Source organism: Argiope bruennichi, chromosome X1, assembly GCF_947563725.1.
Source record: "Argiope bruennichi chromosome X1, qqArgBrue1.1, whole genome shotgun sequence".
NCBI classification, from domain to species: Eukaryota; Metazoa; Arthropoda; class Arachnida; order Araneae; family Araneidae; genus Argiope; species Argiope bruennichi.
Window position 1 is genome coordinate 103,408,276 of NC_079162.1, and position 20,903 is coordinate 103,429,178.

At 28.0% G+C, this 20,903-nt stretch overlaps 1 protein-coding gene across 3 annotated transcripts in view; it reads right to left on the reverse strand.

The window, feature by feature from the left end:
* The window catches only part of LOC129958668 (methionine adenosyltransferase 2 subunit beta-like), a 39,030-nt gene extending 26,107 nt beyond the window's left edge, over window positions 1–12,923 (reverse strand). Inside the window, exons 1-4 of one of the 3 annotated variants that reach the window (XM_056071295.1) lie at window positions 12,837–12,923; window positions 10,015–10,155; window positions 3,276–3,433; window positions 1,916–1,995 (exon numbers count right to left, since the gene is read on the reverse strand). The gene's annotated coding sequence lies outside the window, so the exon portion shown is untranslated. Of the gene's footprint in view, window positions 1–1,915; window positions 1,996–3,212; window positions 3,434–10,014; window positions 10,156–12,836 lie in introns of all 3 variants that reach the window. The other 2 variants (XM_056071294.1, XM_056071297.1) reach the window with 2 other exon arrangements.
* Between the last annotated feature and the right edge of the window lie 7,980 nt (window positions 12,924–20,903).

Consider the following 20,903-nt stretch of genomic DNA (forward strand, 5'->3'; position numbering starts at 1 on the left):
CAGGATGCATATTCTCATCTTCCAAAAATGTATTTACATCAAATAAGATAACATAAAACCAGATGGTTTGTTTTATAATGTACAAACAAACAGATAGAAAACAGATACATACATTAACCCTTGAGAGTTTAGTAGAAATATTAACACAATGAATTTTAGAAAACGAACACTCATCTGCCTTACAGATATCATAAGAACATATCATAAAAATCTTGATACAAAAATTTTTATGATATTAAAAAATTATTTATGATATTATAAAATTATTACTTATAGTATTATTATGAAATTTTTTATTACATTTTTATGATTTGAAATGTATGTTATTATTTTAAAGAGGATCATAAAATGATTTCAAACATTTTAATAAAATTTGTTAGCTTGCTCAGGAAATTTTTGATACATTAATGCTTTAACCTTTGGAAAAAAAGCTTAAATAATAATAAAAAAAAATATTAAGCAGTTGTTTGTGCGAAAATATACAATGAATATGTATACTTGAATTGAATACAGTAAAAAAACATAAAATGAATATTATTTCGTTGCTCTCATCAGGGTCAAAATAAACTTTCTGGAGCCATCACAATGGCGCTAACTCCAATGACAATATATTGGGGATCCCCTTTAAAATAATAAAAAAATAATTAAAATGCATGGATTGGCAGCTAGACCATATTATTTTAAATGGGCTTTTATACAGTTATTTAGATTTAATTTCTATAAAGACACTATTTTAATATTTGCCCTAGCACGATTTTACATAGGTACGGTTCTGGAAATGTGGAAGGAATGTTGTCTCGAAAGTATGAAATCTGGAAGATATTAAACAACATAATTTCTGAAATATCTTTATAAATATACTAGTGCAAATGAAGTATGAAATTCAATCAATCAAAAATGACCTTACATCATTTGAATTTTTATTTAGTGTGGTCATTAGGTAAGACATATTGAATGAAATAAATGATGCATGCAAGATAATACAAAATAATAATACAGATAACAGTATAGTACATTCATGTTTAAATATTTTTTGAAAAGTAGTGTGTATTGAGATTGACATATTTTTTAAATAATTGCAAAGAAAATATCTAAGGGATTGAAAATGATACCTGAATTTAAAAATTTGAGAACTGGAAGACAAAATTTTGTTAAGAAAAATTAATTAAACTATTTCATTAAGAAAAGAATATTTACAAATTTACTGTTTTCTAGTTGCACTATAAAGCTATTAATTCTTTTAAGAAAAGATTCAAAATTTATCATGAAATATGGCATGCTATAATTTCTAATACAATTAGAATAATGCCCCTAAAAATTATTAGAATTATATTTAAAGGCAACATGGACTTCCAAGACCGAATTGAATGCATTGATATATTTAATGAAATAAAAATTTATTTTTGAATATTTTTACCATGTTCACAATATGACAAATATTGTGGTACGATATTTATTTAAAAAATTATTACAATATTTATTTTTTTAAAAAAATTGGAATTGTATTCAAACTTTTTTACTGTTCTGAAAATTTAATCAATTACCAATTTACATTGCAACTTCAGATCTTCAGATAAAATTTTCTCAGGACAGAAAATACTTAGAATCTTGTATTGGTCAAGAACAATTTATCACCTTAATCAATTTATCCAACAAATCCGAATTAGAAAATAAATTAAATAATGACAATTTTTTCAACAAATTTTTATAAAACATGGGAGAAAATAAATAGACTTCTAGTGATTTACATAATGAAGTGTAATTTATAAAACAAAGATTTTAATTTCATTTATTAGCGATTAAAATATTCATACGAAATAATTTAATTATCTAACATTTTCACATATCCTTTAAGTCCTTGCAAAAACAATCTAATATATAGCAAAGTGTAACAATTTGTGTGAAATTTGTTTACATGGGATTGCAAGTGAACAGCAATGATTTGATGGTTGCTAGTAAGATCCTAGGCTCAGCAGCTTTTCATCTTCTGTTCGGCTGGAATAAATGAATTATTAGCAAGACAATATATGTTGAGCATAATATTAAATTATAGGAGATATACAGATAGTGAGCATCTGGGGAAACACATTTTATTCTATAAGAATTATTTATAAAAACAAAGAAAAAAACATTCTACAGTAGGAAAAAAGGATACTTAAATTATTCAGTTATAAATAAAATTATATATTTTGCATCCTAATATGTGCATTGGCCATTATCAGCAAAACTTCAATCGTCATTATGGCAGATATGAGTAGAGAATCAAAGGACACTTGCAACTGAATTTCCCACCAGCCTCTGCTATTGCTTGGGTTGACCCTGGCTAATTTACATCATATATTAATAGCTGTCATAACTGTATTTGAAAATGAAAAGCTATTAATTTTTCCAAACCTACCTTATTAAAATAAAAAAGTGAAAGCAGATTTTAAGCAAATCTAGAATGTTAAAACAGGTTTGTGGATGTGTGCAACAGTAAGTAGAAAGATGAATATTATATAGCTGTTGCTGTTTTATAGATGTTGTATTGTATATCTTGAAGTAAGGATATAATGCTTCTTCATTAATTCTTGAAGAAGTATCATATTCATACTTCAAGCTTCTTTTTGCAGTTCAATGTGTTTCAAAACTGCTTTGATATAAATTATCATATCTTTATGAATCACTGTCATTATTTTATTGTTGGCCAAGCTTATCTATGTCCTTTGAAGCAATTCTTCATCTAATAACTGACAAAATGAATCATAAGAAACACCAAGAAAACATTAAACATCAACTATCACAGTAGTCAGGTAGAGTTTTCAACAATACTAACTCTATGGCAACCCAACTGTCTATTCAACATTAGGATGCCCAAGAAACAACACAAACAAATAGCAAACTAAGAGTAGTGAAAGCTAAAGAATATATACTTCAAATTAGTAATTTCATTTATTTCACAATCATTGACCAATCAAATGGAATGTGGGATAATAAAACTATATATAAAACTCTATGTACATTTAATACTTGAATTTACAAGCTCATGAAGATTATTTCAGATACAATTTTTATAGATAGTAATAATTATCAGAAGAATACAGTCATTCACCACTAAATAACAAGCATGAGTATATTCCATTTGAGTTTCACAAATGATTAGCTTTTATTTTTAAATCTGATTATGTTAATGTCCCATTTGGAAGCAACATTAGGAGTATTTTGGGACAGACCTAGTAATTTTGAAACAAGATCATAATTAGGGTGATGTGTGAACTAATATCCTCTTCACGTACTTTCACATCACAGAAGACACCAACAAGAGAAGATTCGGCCTTGTTGTCTTAGCTTGTAAAAGATCTGCTTATACAGCAGCTCTACCATGGAATGAAGGTTCGGAACAAGGACCCTCTGGTTACAAAGCCAAATCATCAGAACTAGATAATCAATGAATCTAGAATATTAAATGGAAAATAAAATGCAATTTGTCATTCTGATTTGGTTAATTTATATTTAAATTAAACCCAAAATCTGTAATCTACTATATATAAATAAAACAAAGAATAAATTATTTTAACAATGAAAGGTGCTACTTCACAATATAATTTTGACATTCTACTAAACTCAAAAGTGATTTGAGAAATAAAAACAATCTTATTTTTCGGTAAAATAATTTGAAAAACAATATTATTATCTTATACAATGTGGTTAAATATTCAACAGCCCTATATTTATTTGTACTTCTTCGTAATTTTTTAAAATTCCTTCTATAAAGAGCTATTAAATATCATTTGAAGGAAATGTAATTTTAAATTTATATGCAGGAAACTTCCGCTCAACCATGTAATCGTTTGGTAGCAGATACGCGAACATACAAATTCGCGAATCATTGGAAAAATTAATTGAATCTGAATTCGCAAATCATCAGAATTTCCATAATGGGGAAAAAAAACAACTTCCAAATCCCCCCTAAAAAAATCAGCAATTTCTAAATATAGTAAAGATCTGTCTATACGTATAATTACGACTTAATAATTAGTAGACTTCAACATTTAGTAGTTTGTTGGTATACCTTATTTTTAAAAAAAATAAAAGGCTTTTTCTTCCTCCTGTTTTAAAACTTCTCTTTTTATATTTGTCATGAACATTTTTTGAATTTCATTTTGAGATTAAAATCTGTGAATAATCCAGAATTTGCTCATATAAAATTTTAAAACTATATTCTTTTTGCCATAAAATCCTATTATGTAATATTGGTTTTGGATATGGATTCCAAACATAATATGAACTGCATTGTCTTTTTCGGTCATTAGGTACAGGATAGAACCGTTTACTTCCGTCAATCCAGATCTGTACAATCCTTCGAAATAAGAAAATTCAAAATTTTTAAGGAAATTGACAAGCGAGGAAGGTAAGAAAAATTATAATTTCATTTTTGATAATACGTAAATAATCATTTTACATTCAATTTTCTGTAAAATGTTGAAAGATTATTTTGCATTTTCTAATGAAATTTATTGACAGCCAAAAAGTATTGCTATTAAACATCTTATTTATGGAAAATAATTACATTTTATGCATTTTCCGTAAAATACTGAAGGATTAAGGCAATATAATATAATTGAAATGATGAAATAATATCGGTCTGAGAAAGTAAACACTGTTTTTAACTTCAGCTATGAGATAATTAACTGTATCAAAACATGCTAAAATATTATTGATAAACCTTTTCATTATATAAACTTTGAAGTATTAGTATTTATAACACATTTTAACAAAAGTAAAACATTATTCTTTAGTTTGACATATTTCTTTTCCATTATATAGCTAAGATGAATTCATCTTATACTATCTTCTTGTCAGACAAGAATAATGTCTTCAAGCCACAGTAATGAAGAGCATTCAAGGTATTTATTGTCTTTCTGTTTGATAATTTTTACTGTAACAAATTTAATACTAATAATGGAAATTCTTTGAAATTAATAATTACGAATTTCTTTAAGATAGTACATGTTAATAAACAAGTAAGATAGTACAATACTGATCAATATTAAAAACAATTCTTAAATTTTAAAACTAAGCCTTTAAAAGGGTAATTCAAATGAAAGTGGGATTCTGGTATTCTCCAATTAGGTATAATTTTGAGATTTCTCTGGCAGACCATGTTTATGGTCAGCCATTAATTACCATGAATATGTATGTCATCTATTATGATGATTTGTCCTCAAATGATCACAAATTTGAAGTTTAACGAGCTTAGATGAAATCTATACTATATATTTTTAAATATTTAATCTTATTTCATTGCTTTGATTTGATTCCAAAATGAATTCCATTGGAGTTAAATCTTGGAATCGATGCATTAAATCAAATACTCACTAGCAGGCCATGAAAATTAATCTTTTTAAACTCATAAAACTAAAATACACGTTCTAGCTTTATTAAAATGCTAATTAATTTTTGACATTTAAAATAAAAACTAATGAAGATTTCTGATTTCTTTTTCAAATTTTAAAATCAAATTTATAGTCTTCAAATTTTGCTATGCATGAGAATATCAAAGGACATATTAAAAAGTAATTTTTTTTTTTTTTTTTTTTTTTTTTTCAACTCTGAGCAACAGGTACAGTCATCTACAAAAATAACGGGACACCTCTGTAACTCTACTATTTATTTTCACTTCTTCATAAAACAGGTTCCAATCGAAACAGCTTAAGATAATACATTTGTTTAGATAGACAAATTGATTGAGCGGAACAGTCATCAGTTAATTCATTAGAATCACAAAATCTTAACATTATGCTCATCATGAAATTAGCCACGAAAATTTTTTTTGTAAGTTTCTGATAAAAGATTTCAAGTGTTATAAAGCTTTGAAAAATGGAGTGTCCAATTTTAAAAACTTTTGGTGATATCTCAAAAAATATATTTCTCAAAAAGAATTTTCCTATTTGTTTAAAGAACATACTTTTACTACACAAATGGATGAAATAAATTTTAAAATTTTAAAAAATTGTATTTTTCACTCATCTTTAAATTTCTCTGTGATACAAAAGTGAACTGTAAAAAAGTAAAATTTTTATATGACAGCAAAGCATGAGATAATGAAACATTGGATTTCTATAAATTATGTATACTTATAATAGTTTTTGAAACATTTCCAAAAATTCGCAAAATTTCCATTGTTGATTCGTAATGTCTTGACATGCGTTTTTGTTGAAGGACAGTATATAATTTTGAATTGTTTTTAATTGATCTACTCATCAGGAACATCAGTTTAACTACAATTATAAAACTGCTTTCAATAATTTCCAGATCAGATGATTTTATATGAAGTAGGATTTCCTTTTTCATTACAAATAAATATATCTTATCAATTGATATAAAAGATGTAGAAGAATTTCTTATTAGATAAAAGAATACTTATGTTGCTGGATTGCGATTTTTAATGAATTATTTAAGTTTTAACTTTCTTTCCAAGATTTAATGATAAATAATTAGATGTACAAAGAATACATTTTTACGAAATTTTAAGGAAAATTTCAGCTGCAATTCTATAGTTTAATTACAAGATTTCATTAGACATAAGGATTTCAAATAAAGGTGATAAAAACTGTCTTATTTATACATGACAGACAGAGATAGTTATAAATTTCTTTCTTTCGTATTGAAAAATATTCTTTATCAAGAAATTAAAAAAAGGATGCTATTTTATATTTATTTATAAATTTGTATTGGAACTACAATCAAGATATTTGGTTAAAATTTCTATCTCATCTATGCTTCAAAAACGATTTTATATTTTTCCTGAAAATTGCAAATTGAGATGGTATAACTCAAAGAAATTAAATAATTGTATCTATGTTAAATAGTAGTCAACCAATTATCACAAAAGTTGAAGTAAATAAAATGTATCTTCACTTTTCTTGTTGCAGTAATAAATGCCTGCACTTTGATCTGTAGTAGTAGTATTTGTAGATGGCTTCATTTTGAAAAATACAAGAGGTGGCACCCATCAAAGTCGATACTAAATAACTGTTTCCATGATAATTTTCTTCTCTTGTGATATGAATGTGAATTTCTTTTCTTTCAAATGTATTCCGTTTTATATCCCTCCTGAGGCTAAGTCAGCCATTTATTTTAATTAAATCTCTCATTTGAAATTATTAAATAAATGGTTTTTATTCTTTTATGTTAATTTGATTATAAGAGATTAGCAATAACAATAATATCATTCTCATTCAAATTAGAATAAATCGCTTGTTCTCATCACAAAACCTTATTATATGAAGATAACTAAAATAAGATTTTAAAAAGACAAAAGTTATATAGCTATAACACAAAGGTATATTAAAAATATATATAATGACATATTCATAGTTCATATTTGATACAATTCTGTTTATTGCATTCTCATGCTTCTTTTTATGGTTTTTAGTGTCTGTATTAGGATATGAATGGAAAACTACAATATCATTAAGTTCATACACAAATTAATGGTTATTCGATCCTTTCACTTATTGTTTTTCTAGATTCGATTGCCCTCATTATATCTGTATTCCAGATGTGTACTATTGCTGAAAATATTCAAAAGGCAACTGATCTTTTAACTAATTTCAAGTAGATAAAAATGACTTTTTAACATTAACTAATTGAATTGAAAAATTCAATATATGACTACAGTTTTAGTACTACAAATGCTTTATATATCTAGCTTGTTGCATCTTTGAGCAATTTCATTTGAACACTCAGGAATTGACAGACTAACAGGCAGTCAACATTTAGACAGAGACGGTCCAAATTTTGATACAGATCTTTAAGTTTTATAATAAAACTTTATACCAAATTTCATCCCTCTAGATTTTTTTTTTTTTTTTTTTTTTGAGATAGCATGTTCACATACATGTGGCTGACTAGACAAACATATTAATCTTTCTTATTTTGATTTAATCAAAACCTCAATCGGAGTACTATATTTTTGGTGTAAAGACCATACATAAAATTTCATAGCTCTAAGGGGTCAAATTGTTACATGATTATAGTGTTTTGTCTTGTTTACAAATAAACACATAAATAATAGATAAAAATTTAATTCTAGTGAAAAAAAAATTAATTCTGGTGAAATTTCAATTCATCACCATAAATATTATCAATGTGCAGTTATTTAAACCAGATGACATCAGTTCAATTTATTTCTGTTAATTAATCTTTATTTCTGCAATTTAAAATCATAAAGCATTCTATTGGATTAAAATATCATTAAAATCTGTTTGAAACCAAAGATTCTTCAACTCTTCTTTAATATAAAAAAAGTACTTCTCAGTTAATTGAATTTTCTATCTGATTAACAATAGCTTCAACATGAAAATAAATTCTCTAGTTTTATATTAATGCTGATAAATTCAATGGCTTAAACTGCCATGATGCAAATTTGTCTTTTCCCAGCGAAGTAAAATTCGATGTACAATTTTAAAAAGTTTCATTTCTTTAAAAAAAATTCATATAAATGAGAATCATTTCTGGGTAAAACTGAACCAGATAAACTATAAAGAAGAATTCAAAAATATTTTGAAGAGAAACAAAATGCTTAAATTTCCAATAAAAACATCATACCCGTTGAAATTTGAAATCAATCTAATAAAGAAAAATTTACTTTACTTTTATTCAATTTTTTGCAATCTCAGTGAAATAAAAGAAAAGAAATGCAAAGTTTGGTATTAACAAACTGAGATTTACTGTCCTTAGTGAGTAGGCTCTCGGCAGACGAAGTTTCAAACAAACAAAATGAATTATATTGCAAAACCCATTGCAAATGTTGGAATGAAAATTAATATACATGCATAAAATGGCATATTGGATCAAATTACATGAAAATCTCAACTCCTGTAATGGGAAAATTCTGAGATTCGAATTAATTAACTCAGTTAATCAGTTATTCCATTGAAATAAATTGTCTTCTTGAGTAATTTCCATTGAAACTAGTTTTATGAAAATACAATAATAAATAACAAAGTTATAGAGATTTCTTTGATTGATACATATTCTTCACTTCTTTGAACGGCAACTGATCACACAATTGATTTCTACAAATAGGTTCAATGTGCAAGAATCCAACTTTTACTGATAAAGGATGCTTGTTAAAATAGATTTACCATTACCTCCAACATTGGTTAACCAGTCAACAGTAGCACTTCTAAGCAATATATTACAGATAATCTACTATCAGCAAATTATTGAAGAATAGATATTTCCAACAGATTTTAATTAGTTAAAACAAATATTTTCAAACATTATTCAAAATAATTTTATAGACATTTATTACTGACTAAATATATAAGTGGAATAATTTTAAACACACAACATGATATTGTTGATCAAATAAATCAACATTATTTTTCAGATATTAATAATTTTGTTTCATTTGCTTTTCTTAAGTCATCACTGCTCAGTTTAACATCATAACAAATTTTCATATTTATTTTTGTAATGAAAAGTGACTCCAGAGTTTTTGTATTCATGCTAGTACAAGATTCCATTTATTTATTTTCTCTAACTATGCTAAAAATTCATTCACTACTAGAACTGCTATGAGTAAGGATTTTTGGCATTTTTTTGTAATTTTCTGTAGTTTGTCTCTGTATATCTGTAAATCCGTAGTTTTCCTCAATTTTCTGTAGCTGTTGGGGGATATGCTTTACAATTAAAAGTAGGATTTGTGAACTAATCATATGTTGCAAATTTCACTTTTCTGATAATGAAGTGATTTTTAGAACAGTAAATAAATATAATTAACTTGCTTATAGAATGTCATCCATGCTCAAAAGTCTATACTTACAATTTCTTTAAAATAGGAAAAATTATAACATACATCCCATATACATCGTTCATAAGACAGTAAATGTAGTTCCTTTAACGCTTTCTTCCTACAAAAATTTTATAACTGCAGATTGAAATTATTTGGGGACTTCATGATATGATATTAATTTTTTTTTTTTTCCCTTCTTCTTCTTCTTTCAGGGATACAATGTTACTTACCTTCTTATACCAAATTTCTTTCAACATACATAGACATCAACTAGAGAAATCCTGAAGTTCTATCTGGTGGAATATTATTATCAGGATCATAACACCACTTCATTTGCCACTCCCTTAAACCATTATATATCTGAGGATAAGCTAAAATAAAGAAAGTTAATATTAGGACACAGAAAATTCCAATTGAATATAATTCAGTGAGCAAATTTAACTAACTGATAAAATTTTAAATTGATTCCAAGAATACATATGAAAATGAATATAAAATTTAAAAAAAATTATAATGAGATGAATGAAAATTTGTTTCACACTACCTGATAAATTATAGGAATAAATACATTTTCCTGCTATATTTAATTAAAAAACTATTCTCTCAAAGACCTTTTGTCTCAAGATTCAGAATCTCAGCAAAAAGTGGAAGTAATTACAGCACAAAAAGGTTAGATTTATCAGCAGTCATCAGAATGCTAAAGTTAATATTAATAATCACACTTTAAAATGTATATAATATTTTTCAGACAAACATACTTTTAAACAAATTATATTAAATACACAAAATCTTCTTATAATCTAAAACTATTTTTAAATCTCATAGATTGTTGAAAAAGCAAAATAAACCAAAAGATATTTAAAAGCTGCCTAAAACTATTTTTTTTCCAAAATTACAATTTTTAAACAATAGAATAAAATTTAAGAAAGCATTTGAAAATTGCAACTGAGAGGCAAATAAATAGGATGATTTAAAATACCAACAATACTTTCATTTAATAGGATAAACAGAATTAATGATAAAATACAATCTTCTACTAATGAAATCTTAGTTTTTAAATTAATAAAAAATAATTATTGAATTAACAGTCAAAATCTCATTCTTCTTACAATTTTTGAGCACATTTGAAACAAATATGTTTAGGAACATGAATTTCTATTATATATTAACTATTTGTTAACTTCATTTTTATTTATACAGGCAAATGAAAATGAAGTGAAATAAAAAAAGATGCTCTAATACTAAATTTATTACTAAATTTTAAATACTAAAAAATCAAATATTACAAAGAATTTGTGTTTGTATATCATTTAAAAACTGTAAAAATAACACTTCAATAACTGACTACTTTTTGTTCTGTAGCCATAATGTAACAACACAGTTAATATGTTTAATTTATATAACTGAATTCTTATTTTACCAAATGGCATGAATAACAGAAAAGCCTAACATCTTTATTTCTGCAATTTAAAATCATAAAGCATTCTATTGGATTAAAATATCATTAAAATCTGTTTGAAACCAAAGATTCTTCAACTCTTCTTTAATATAAAAAAAAGTACTTCTCAGTTAATAGAATTTTCTATCTGATTAACAATAGCTTCAACATGAAAATAAATTCTCTTGTTTTATATTAATGCTGATAAATTCAATGGCTTAAACTGCCATGATGCAAATGCACAGTTAATATGTTTAATTTATATAACTAAATTCCTGTTTTTACCAAATGGCATGAATAACAGAAAAGCCTAACATTTTTTAAAATGTTGGAAGACCATGGCATTTTAAATTTTGTAACAAAATTCTAAGGTAAATTTTGAAAAAAATTATAAACAATGATTATGAAAAGTAATTTTACACATGAATACTGTTGTAATACATTAAATATCCATTTGTAATATAATATAAATAAAAAAAAAGAAAAGAAATCTTCTATTCCATCAACCAATTACTCTAACATTTTCAATCTAAAAAAATTATAGATTAACTACACCTATATATAATATATTAAATAAGATAATGATGTATATAATTACAGCAAAATAGCAGCAGTTGAAGAAAATCAACCTGATACAAGCCAAACTGAACAAGCTGCTGAAGAAAGGCAAGCAGAGAATGTGTCTGATAAATTTAAAATATTTTTACTACCTTATTAAAACCCAAAAAATTGCTAAAAGTCTAAAAATAATCAATCTGATGTAAAAAATATTTCAGCTTTCTCTTATATAATTTTTATTCCAGTATATTTTCAATATACTAAAAAGGCAACAAAGCACTAGATGTACAAAAATATTATGCAAGTTACTGCTATAAAGACACCTTAATTTTTCATGTTGATAATGAAATCATTTTTTTTAATTGATAGCCATGAGAAAAAATATAGATAAATAAATGGTTAAAAATTCTAGAATCACACCTTATATAAAACATAATTTTCTTTTTTTTAACCTGTATAATTTAACAATCCAGAAAATAAAGTTTTATTCTATGTAATACTTTTTGAGTGCAGAAACTATTTAAAATGAAAAAGAATTATCATATAATTTAAGTTAACTATAATAATTATTTTTGACTTTTCATTTAAAAAATTTAATTGAATTCACGTTAAATGTAACGGTTGAATCAGATATTTAGATAATGAAAATAAATATGCGAAATGTGCAGATAAATTGATGTCCTTAATGACTATCTAAATACGTCAAAACTTTTTATAGAAATCAATACTAGACAAGAGTTTTATAATTATTGTTTTAAATCAAATGCTTGCTGGAAAAATATTTTTATTCGAAAATTCAGAAATTTTGAATGCAAATTATATTATTTACGAATAAGTGTAACTATTTAACTCAAAATTTAAAATGTGCTACCGTTGAAACTTAGTAACTTCATGGTTCACACCACATCTAGGAAATATTTTTAAGGTTTACTCCTGTTTGAAAATAAACAAATTTGTATAAATACGGACTTTTTAAGAGTATAATAATTTTTTACAATCCTTCTTTATTTTTAATAACATTTTAAATTATAATTTTTAAAAATATATATTCATTACCTGTGGGCATCAAAGAAAACAAAAAACGCGCTAAAATGAAACCAAAAGTTTTATGGTAAACAGTTAAAATAACAGTTAAAATTCAAGCAGGAGTGTTCATGCATGGTCAAGGAGTTTTCATTTATATAAAAACAAGATGTTTATTTCAGACTTAATTTTTTTTACAACTTTTCAACGTTTTAAAGATTTGCTTTTTCATAGCATAGGATCATTATTTTGAATGACGATTCAGAGTTTAGTGCAATTTTCATTTCAACAGGTTTTTTGTAGTATCCATTTTACTTTTAAAATGGATTCTTTAAAAACGAAAAGACATTACATTGAGAATTAATAAAACATCAATTTTCATATTTCAAATTAATTACTACAAATATAAAAATTTTATAATTTATCCAAAGAGTACCCATGGGGGAAATTCATATTCACGTGATAAATGGAAATTATTCTGAAGTTAAGAAAAACTCTGTAATGGTATACAGGTATTTTTGCTACTAATTTATTCTACCTTGTAACCGATTTTTCAGTCTGTTAGAATTTGGAAATTTTGCACATTTCTGTGCTCTAGATGGTAATACGCTTTTTTTATATCTCCAAAACTTATTTACCACTTGATTTATTATGTATAAATTCTAAATAAATACTAGTTGTTTCATCTGAGGAAAAAAAAAAAAATTCAAAATGCATTGGTAATTGAAATAACAAATAATAAGTTGAAGCCTAAAAAACGTACAAAGTACTTTAAATGATGCAATTTCTATTTTGCAGTAAAGCAATAAAAGTTAATTTTTTCAGCTGTTTTACGAAGTTTATTCAGTATATATATTCTTTGTCCACATTCATTTCTCTCGAATTGTTAGCTTCATTTGCGCAAGCCTTACCAAAATTAACATTTTTTTTTTTTTAGAATTCTATAACATACTTAATTAATTTTATTTAAATTTTACTAGCAATGTAGTGGAGGTTACTCTGTTATGATGCTTGGAACATTCATAATATTTCATTTGACTTAGTGCTAAGTAAAATTAATAAAGACATACTATAATGATAACAATCCATCGAAAAGGGATCACTCGCCTCAACATATATTTTACTGCAGATATGGAAAAAAAAAAAAAAAAAAAAATCTTTGGCCTCACCGGTTGAGTCACCAATTAAAAAAATGAGTATTTCGATCGTTCTTGCTTTAAATATAGCATTGGAAATATTTTAATTACTACCGCATAAAATTTGAAAAACTATAACAAAATTATAATTTTAAATTAAATTCTTAAAATTATCTTGAACAATTAATTATGTATTTAAAATTCTACAAAATTAAGAAAAGTGCGTTAAATGTTCAAAACAAATGTATTAGAATTAGGGATGACTAGAGATGCATAATCCACGATTTTTTGAATAACAAATAATATTGCTATTGTTATTTTTAAATATGAGTTCCAAATATCTGTTATTTCAATCATATTATTAATTAAAAATTATTACTTAATATTAAATATATAATTTATTTATTGTAATTAATACTTAATTTACTAATTTAATTAATGTGTGATTGAATTAATTTATCGTTTTCAGCTTACTTCACAAATTTTTTTTTCTCAAAACTATTTATTTAATTTATTTATTAGAGCGAACCATTTTCTGGAAAAGATGAGTTAAAAATATATGTCATTTCTTTAAAATGTTTACTTTAGTCCTATATTCTACCAATAGATGGCGCCAGCAGTAAACAGAGTACATGTAATCAAAGTCAATCATGTCACGAGCAATTAAAAATGATCTGGATGGAATAGTGCATAATCAAATACGAATATCGGCCACTCCCATAAAGTGGAGCGGTGACTTCGCACTTTCCAGTGAAGCCTCGCACTTTCCGGTGAAATCACTGCTCCGATAAATTTCAGTGATATGCAATTCAATGATACGATACGATAATTCCAATAACCGGTCCGTTCACTTTTCAATCCAATCACAGATTTCTTTCGAGAGCTTCCATTGGACAGATCGTATAGATTGCTACTTTCCAGTGAAATCACCGCTCCGGCAAATTTCAGTGATATCGTATCGATTGTTACTTTCTATCGTGATCCCAAACCTGTAATCGAAATATCATCAGTAAGATCGTATCAAGGATTTGAATCACACCCCTCTTTGAAAAGTATTGATCACTGGTATTTGTGACTTTTTGATATTGGTTACGTAATAACCGCTCTGGTCACAAATACCAGTGATCAATACTGTTCAAAGAGGGGTGTGATTCAAATCCTTGATACGATCTTACTGATGATATTTCGATTACAGGTTTGGGATCACGATAGAAAGTAACAATCGATACGATATCACTGAAATTTGCCGGAGCGGTGACTTCACTGGAAAGTAACAAACGATACGATCTGTCCAATGGAAGCTCTCGAATAAAACCGAAAAAGAGAAATCTGTGAATGGATTGAAAAGTGAACGGACCGGTTATTGGAATTATCGTGTCATTGAATTACATATCACTGAAAATTATCGGAACGGTGACTTCACTGGAAAGTGTGAAGTCGCCGCTCCACTTCATGAGAGTAACCTTGACTTTCCGATATTCGCATTTGATGATGCACTATTCCATACAAATCCTATTTAATTGCTTGTGACTTGACTTTGGATATATTCCTTTTACTGCTGGCGCCATCTATTGGTAAAATATAGAACTAAAGTAAACAATTTAAAGAAATAATATATATATTTAATTCAAATTTTTCAGAAAATGGTTTACTCCAATAAAGAATTAAATAAATAGTTTTGAAAAAAAAATCAAATTTAAGAAGTAAGCTGAAATAGATAAATTAATTCAATCACACGTTACTTAATTGAGTAAATTAAGTATTAATTACAATTAAGAAATTTTATATTCATTATTAAGTAATAATTTTTAATTAATAACATGATTGAAATAACAGATATTTGGAACAAATATTTAAAAATAACAATAGCAAAATTATTTGTTATTCAAAAAATCGTGGATTATGGATCTCTAATTAGAATGGCGACTGTTTGATCAATGATGAGGCATCGATTTTTCCCTTTCTATAATCATCACCCTTTTAGCACAAAATATTGTACGATAACTTTTGTATTGCATCTATTGTACGATATCTGTTGTTCGATATTCCGAATGTCGGTCAATGTTAGGAAGATACCAAACAACTTTGTGGAGCAATTCGCAGTTTTAGGGAAAATACGATATTGCGGACAAATACACGCATAAAATTAGCAAAAACAACGACATACTCAATAAAACGTTTCAAATTAAAGTTTAAAATTGAGGCTTTAAAATTTTTTAAATCATAGCCTGAGCGAAAATTTCTTGCATGACAGCATGAAGGATTCTCTCAAGTAATAATAAATGTAAATGAATGTGTTGAGGCTCCACCAGCCAGAATGTTTTACTTTCAGCTGATTTGGAGTGTGGGAATGTGCACCCAAGAGTGATTTTTTTTGTAATTTTAATTAATTAAAAATAAAATAGAATTTTAGCGTTTTTCTGCAAAAACTTCTGAAAGTATTATTTAAAAAATACTAATTTTATAACGTTTCAAAATTTGTAAATATGGCATTTTAATAATGACAATTCAATAGTCATGCAAGTTTTCCCCATGTTTTGACAATTTTTTAAATATTTTTGCTCCATTTCCAGCAATTATTTTAATTATTGGCCTGAAATTAAACCGTTTTCATTGTTTCATCAAATATTTAAAGAAGGATTTTCTTCTATTATTGAAAGCTAAAAGAAGGAGGATTATGTCACACATTTGTGTAGTTTATGAGACGAAAAAAAATATAAACTTTCATTACCATGAAATTTAGAAAAGAGATAATCGTAAATTTACGTTTTTAAAAGCAGCATGATATTATAGGACCGATCTACATTAGAAATGTTTGTGTATATAAAGAAAAGAGCATATGTAAGACAATTAAAATAATACGTTTTAATGGCTGATAGTTTGACGAAATCATGGAGATGAAGTAATATCTATAAAAGATTTAACTAAAATTAAACATAGCTAGTATCTCCTGCAATGCAATTGGCAGCCATAAAACTGATCTAGATTAAAGTTTAAATTGTAGGCATCAAAGCATATTAAAGTCATAAATACGATTACATCTGGGCCAAATTTTGGGTCTGTAATTACGAAAGTTTCGTCTGGGCAACATTTGCATGTAAATGACACTTCCTTTCATAATTATAGATTTTTTCTGTTACATTTTAGTTTCTTAAAATTATAAATAAATACAGACACTGGTGTGTACGTCCCATCAGTTTCAGAGACAATTAAAAATGAATACCTCATCTGATTTAAGAATAAAAATCCTTTATTAGGAAAAATGAAAGACATTCTATAATAATCATTTTTCTCTTTCATATTATAACAGCCAAAAGTCTAAATGTAGTGTATTTTCTTCCTAAACAACAAAGTTTCCCAAAATGTGAAAGAGATTTAATACGGTTGTCGGCGCTGCCGAGCTTTTTTAATTCTTATTTCTCATCAGAAAAATTAATAAGGCAAAGACTGCCCTTTTAGTAAATAAATGTAAACGAAAATAATTGGCCTGACACCATATTTAAATTTTTTGATAACATTTAATTGACGTAGGACGAAACATAACATATAAGAACACTATTACAAAATTTAGTACGTTAACATCATAGAGCTTTCCAACATCCATCTCTCTCCTCTCTCGGCCGCGTCTCTCCCGCCGTCCTTCTTCTCCACCCTCTTCCCTTCAGTTCGTTTTCTGGTTCTAATCATCCGCAGCGCCCTCACAAGCCCCTAAGAGAAAAACTGGTCTTCAAACGGCAAAAGTTTTTCTCTGATTCCTTTGGACAAAGTTAATAACATATAAGGAAAAATAACTAAACGAAATAAGAACATCTCATCCACATATTGAAATAACAATGAAAGCTCCGAATATATATATACATGAAAAATAATTAAACGAAATATGAACATAGCATACATATATTATATAAAAATGAATACATATATTGAAAACAATTAAACACAATAAGAATATAGCATACATATGTTGAAATAAAAACTGAACTAAACATACATTAACACAATGGATATTGAGAACTAATTTTAACAAGAAAAAGAACTAATGTTTAGTTTGTAGACGAGATAAAGCATCAGCGTCTTTGTTTAAGATTCCAGGACGATGAGTAATTTTGTAACTCCATCGTTGCAAAGCCAATGCCCACCTAGTTAATTTAGGGCTTTTTGGAGTTTTTTCAATTAAGTATTTTAATGGATTATGATCAGTTACGATTTCTACCGTAGTTCCATGCAACCATTTATCAAATTTTTTAAATCCAAACAAAATGGCATAAGCTTCCTTTTCAATGGTTGACCAATTTTTTTGAGTTTTGTTAAATTTTTGGCTTACAAATGTGATGGGTTTATAATTTCCCTTTCCATCTTTTTGGGTTAGACAACAACCAACTGCATAGTCAGAAGCGTCTGAGTGAATTTCGAAAGGTTTACCAAAATCAGGGGCATTTAACGCTGTCGCCTCACATAAAGCTTTCTTCAATCTAAAAAACGATTCTTCTTCGCGTTTTCCCCAATTTACATCTCCTGATTTTTTCCCTTTGGTTAGTTCAGTTAGAGGGGTTGCAATTTCCGCATAATTAGGAATATATGATCGATAAAACCCCATTAGTCCTAACACAGATCTTACTTCCTTTTTCGTCTTTGGCCTTTCTAGTCGCTTTATTGCCTCAATTTTTTCCTCGTCTGGTGCATGCTTACCTCCTCCTATCTTATGGCCTAAAAATTGTAGTTCTCGGGCCGCGAAAGTGCATTTTTTAAATTTTACAGAAAACCCTGTCTTTTCTAATTCCTGCAATACCTTTCTCAGATGAATTAAATGTTCGCTCCATGTTTTGGAGTACACTATTATATCGTCAATGTAAGCTTGAGCATAACTAGAATGGTTTCGAAGAACACTATTCATTATTTTTTGGAATGTACCCGATGCTCCCGACAGACCAAAAGGCATAACCTTCCACTGATATACTCCGTTATGAGTGGAAAAAGCTGTTAAAATTTTGTTCTCGTCATTCATTTTAATTTGGTAATATCCCTTTAGCAAATCTAGACAAGATAACCATTGAGCCATCCCCGCAGTAAAAACTAATTCTTGTGTATCTTTCATGGGGTAATTAGGAACTTTTGTTACAGCATTAAGGGCTCTATAGTCAATACACATTCGAATGGATGCGTCCTTCTTTGCCACGCATACTATAGGATATGTAATGTCTGCATTCGAAGGTTCAATCAAGTGTAAGTCCAACAGTTCTTTCACTTGTCTGTCCACCTCTGCTCTATAAGACATTGGAACACAGTAGGAATGCGGTTTCCGTCTAGTAATATTGGGCAAAAGTTCAATCACGTGCTCCCCGATTGCAACTGGTTGCACTGGTCTTTTGAATAAGGGTTCAAATTCTTTTAATAATGTCTCCAATTCTGTTTGCTGCGTAGTTGATAAGTCAGGTGAGGCTACGGATTTTACTTCCTGCCAAAAGGAGTCTTCTTTCAATGGAGTATTTTCGATGTCACCAAATTCTTCTTCCCCTTCAAATATGACGTTCACACTTCCGGAGCTAGCAATAAATTCTCTCATTTTATTTTGATGCACATGCCTCAGACTACCATCAGGCATCTTCACTAAAAATGAATGTTCATTCTTTCATGATTCGATGGTACATGGACCTTGCCATCTAGCTAAAAGCTTGTTTCTAGAATCAGGTAATAGAACAATTACCTTGTCTCCTGGATTAAAGACTTTCTTCGTAGATCTCAAATTGTAATAACGAGCCATTCTTTCTTGCTGTACTGTTGAAATCAATTTTGCTTTCTCAGCTGCGTTTTCTAGCTGCTTCTTAAGCTTTTCCATGTAAAGAGGTACTGGAGTAGTATACAACTGCAAACCCTCTTCATCTGCCACCCAAGTGTTCCTCAGAATAGATAAGGGTCCTTCTGGTTTTCGTCCATATAACAACTGAAAAGGTGCTACGCCGGTCGTGCTGTTGGGGACTTCTCGATAGGCCCACAAAATGAATGGTATTTTTGTATGCCATGTACGTGGCTCTTCCAAAATGACATGATGTAGCATGTGCTTTAACGTCTGATTAAATCTTTCTACCAGCCCATTCGACTCTGGATGCAATGGTGTCGAAAATCTTGGGCTGGATCCCATTCTTTTTTCAAACTCTTGTGTCAAACTAGCATTGAAATTAGTCCCATTGTCTGATGCTATTATATTAGGCACACCTGTCCGCATGAAGATGGTTAACAGTGCTTCACACGTAGCTTTGGCAGTTAAACTGGTCAGTGGTACTGCCTCAGCCCATCTCGTGTGTTGGTCAACTAGACATAATATATATCTGTGACCTTTTGCACTTGGCGGATCTATAGGTCCAATGATATCGATGTTTACAACTTGGAACGGCAATTCTGGTCTTGCCACAGGAGTAATTGGTACTCTGTCCTTTTGATTTATTCGCCTTGTCAACTGACACTCTTTGCACTGTTGACAAAAAGCTCTGACATCTTTGGATATTCCATGCCAGTAAAAAGAATACCTTATTCTTTCAGCAGTTTTTCTTGCGCCCATGTGACCTCCAAATACCGAACAGTGAGCTAAATTTAGAACTTCAAGTCTACGCTTCTTAGGCAAAACTAGCTGAGCAACGGACTCTCCTAAAACTTTTTCTTTGTGAAACAAAAATTTATTATGGAAATAATATCCTCCGGACTTTTCATTTGCACATTTTCTAGCATATTCCAAATTTGGACAATCCACTTGATCTTTAAGAAATTCGTCCGACCTTGATAGTTCTTTAGCATTCTTTTCTGAATTTTCCACAGAAAATGCCCTTATTTCTTCACTTCCCAAGACTGGGTTATCATCACTTGTTTCATCGACGATTTCTCTATCTTTAATTGTCTTCGGTTCTGTGTCCTTTTCGGAAATATCAACGAAATAATTTTCTTGAACACCCTGCAGCTTGTCCCTTATTTC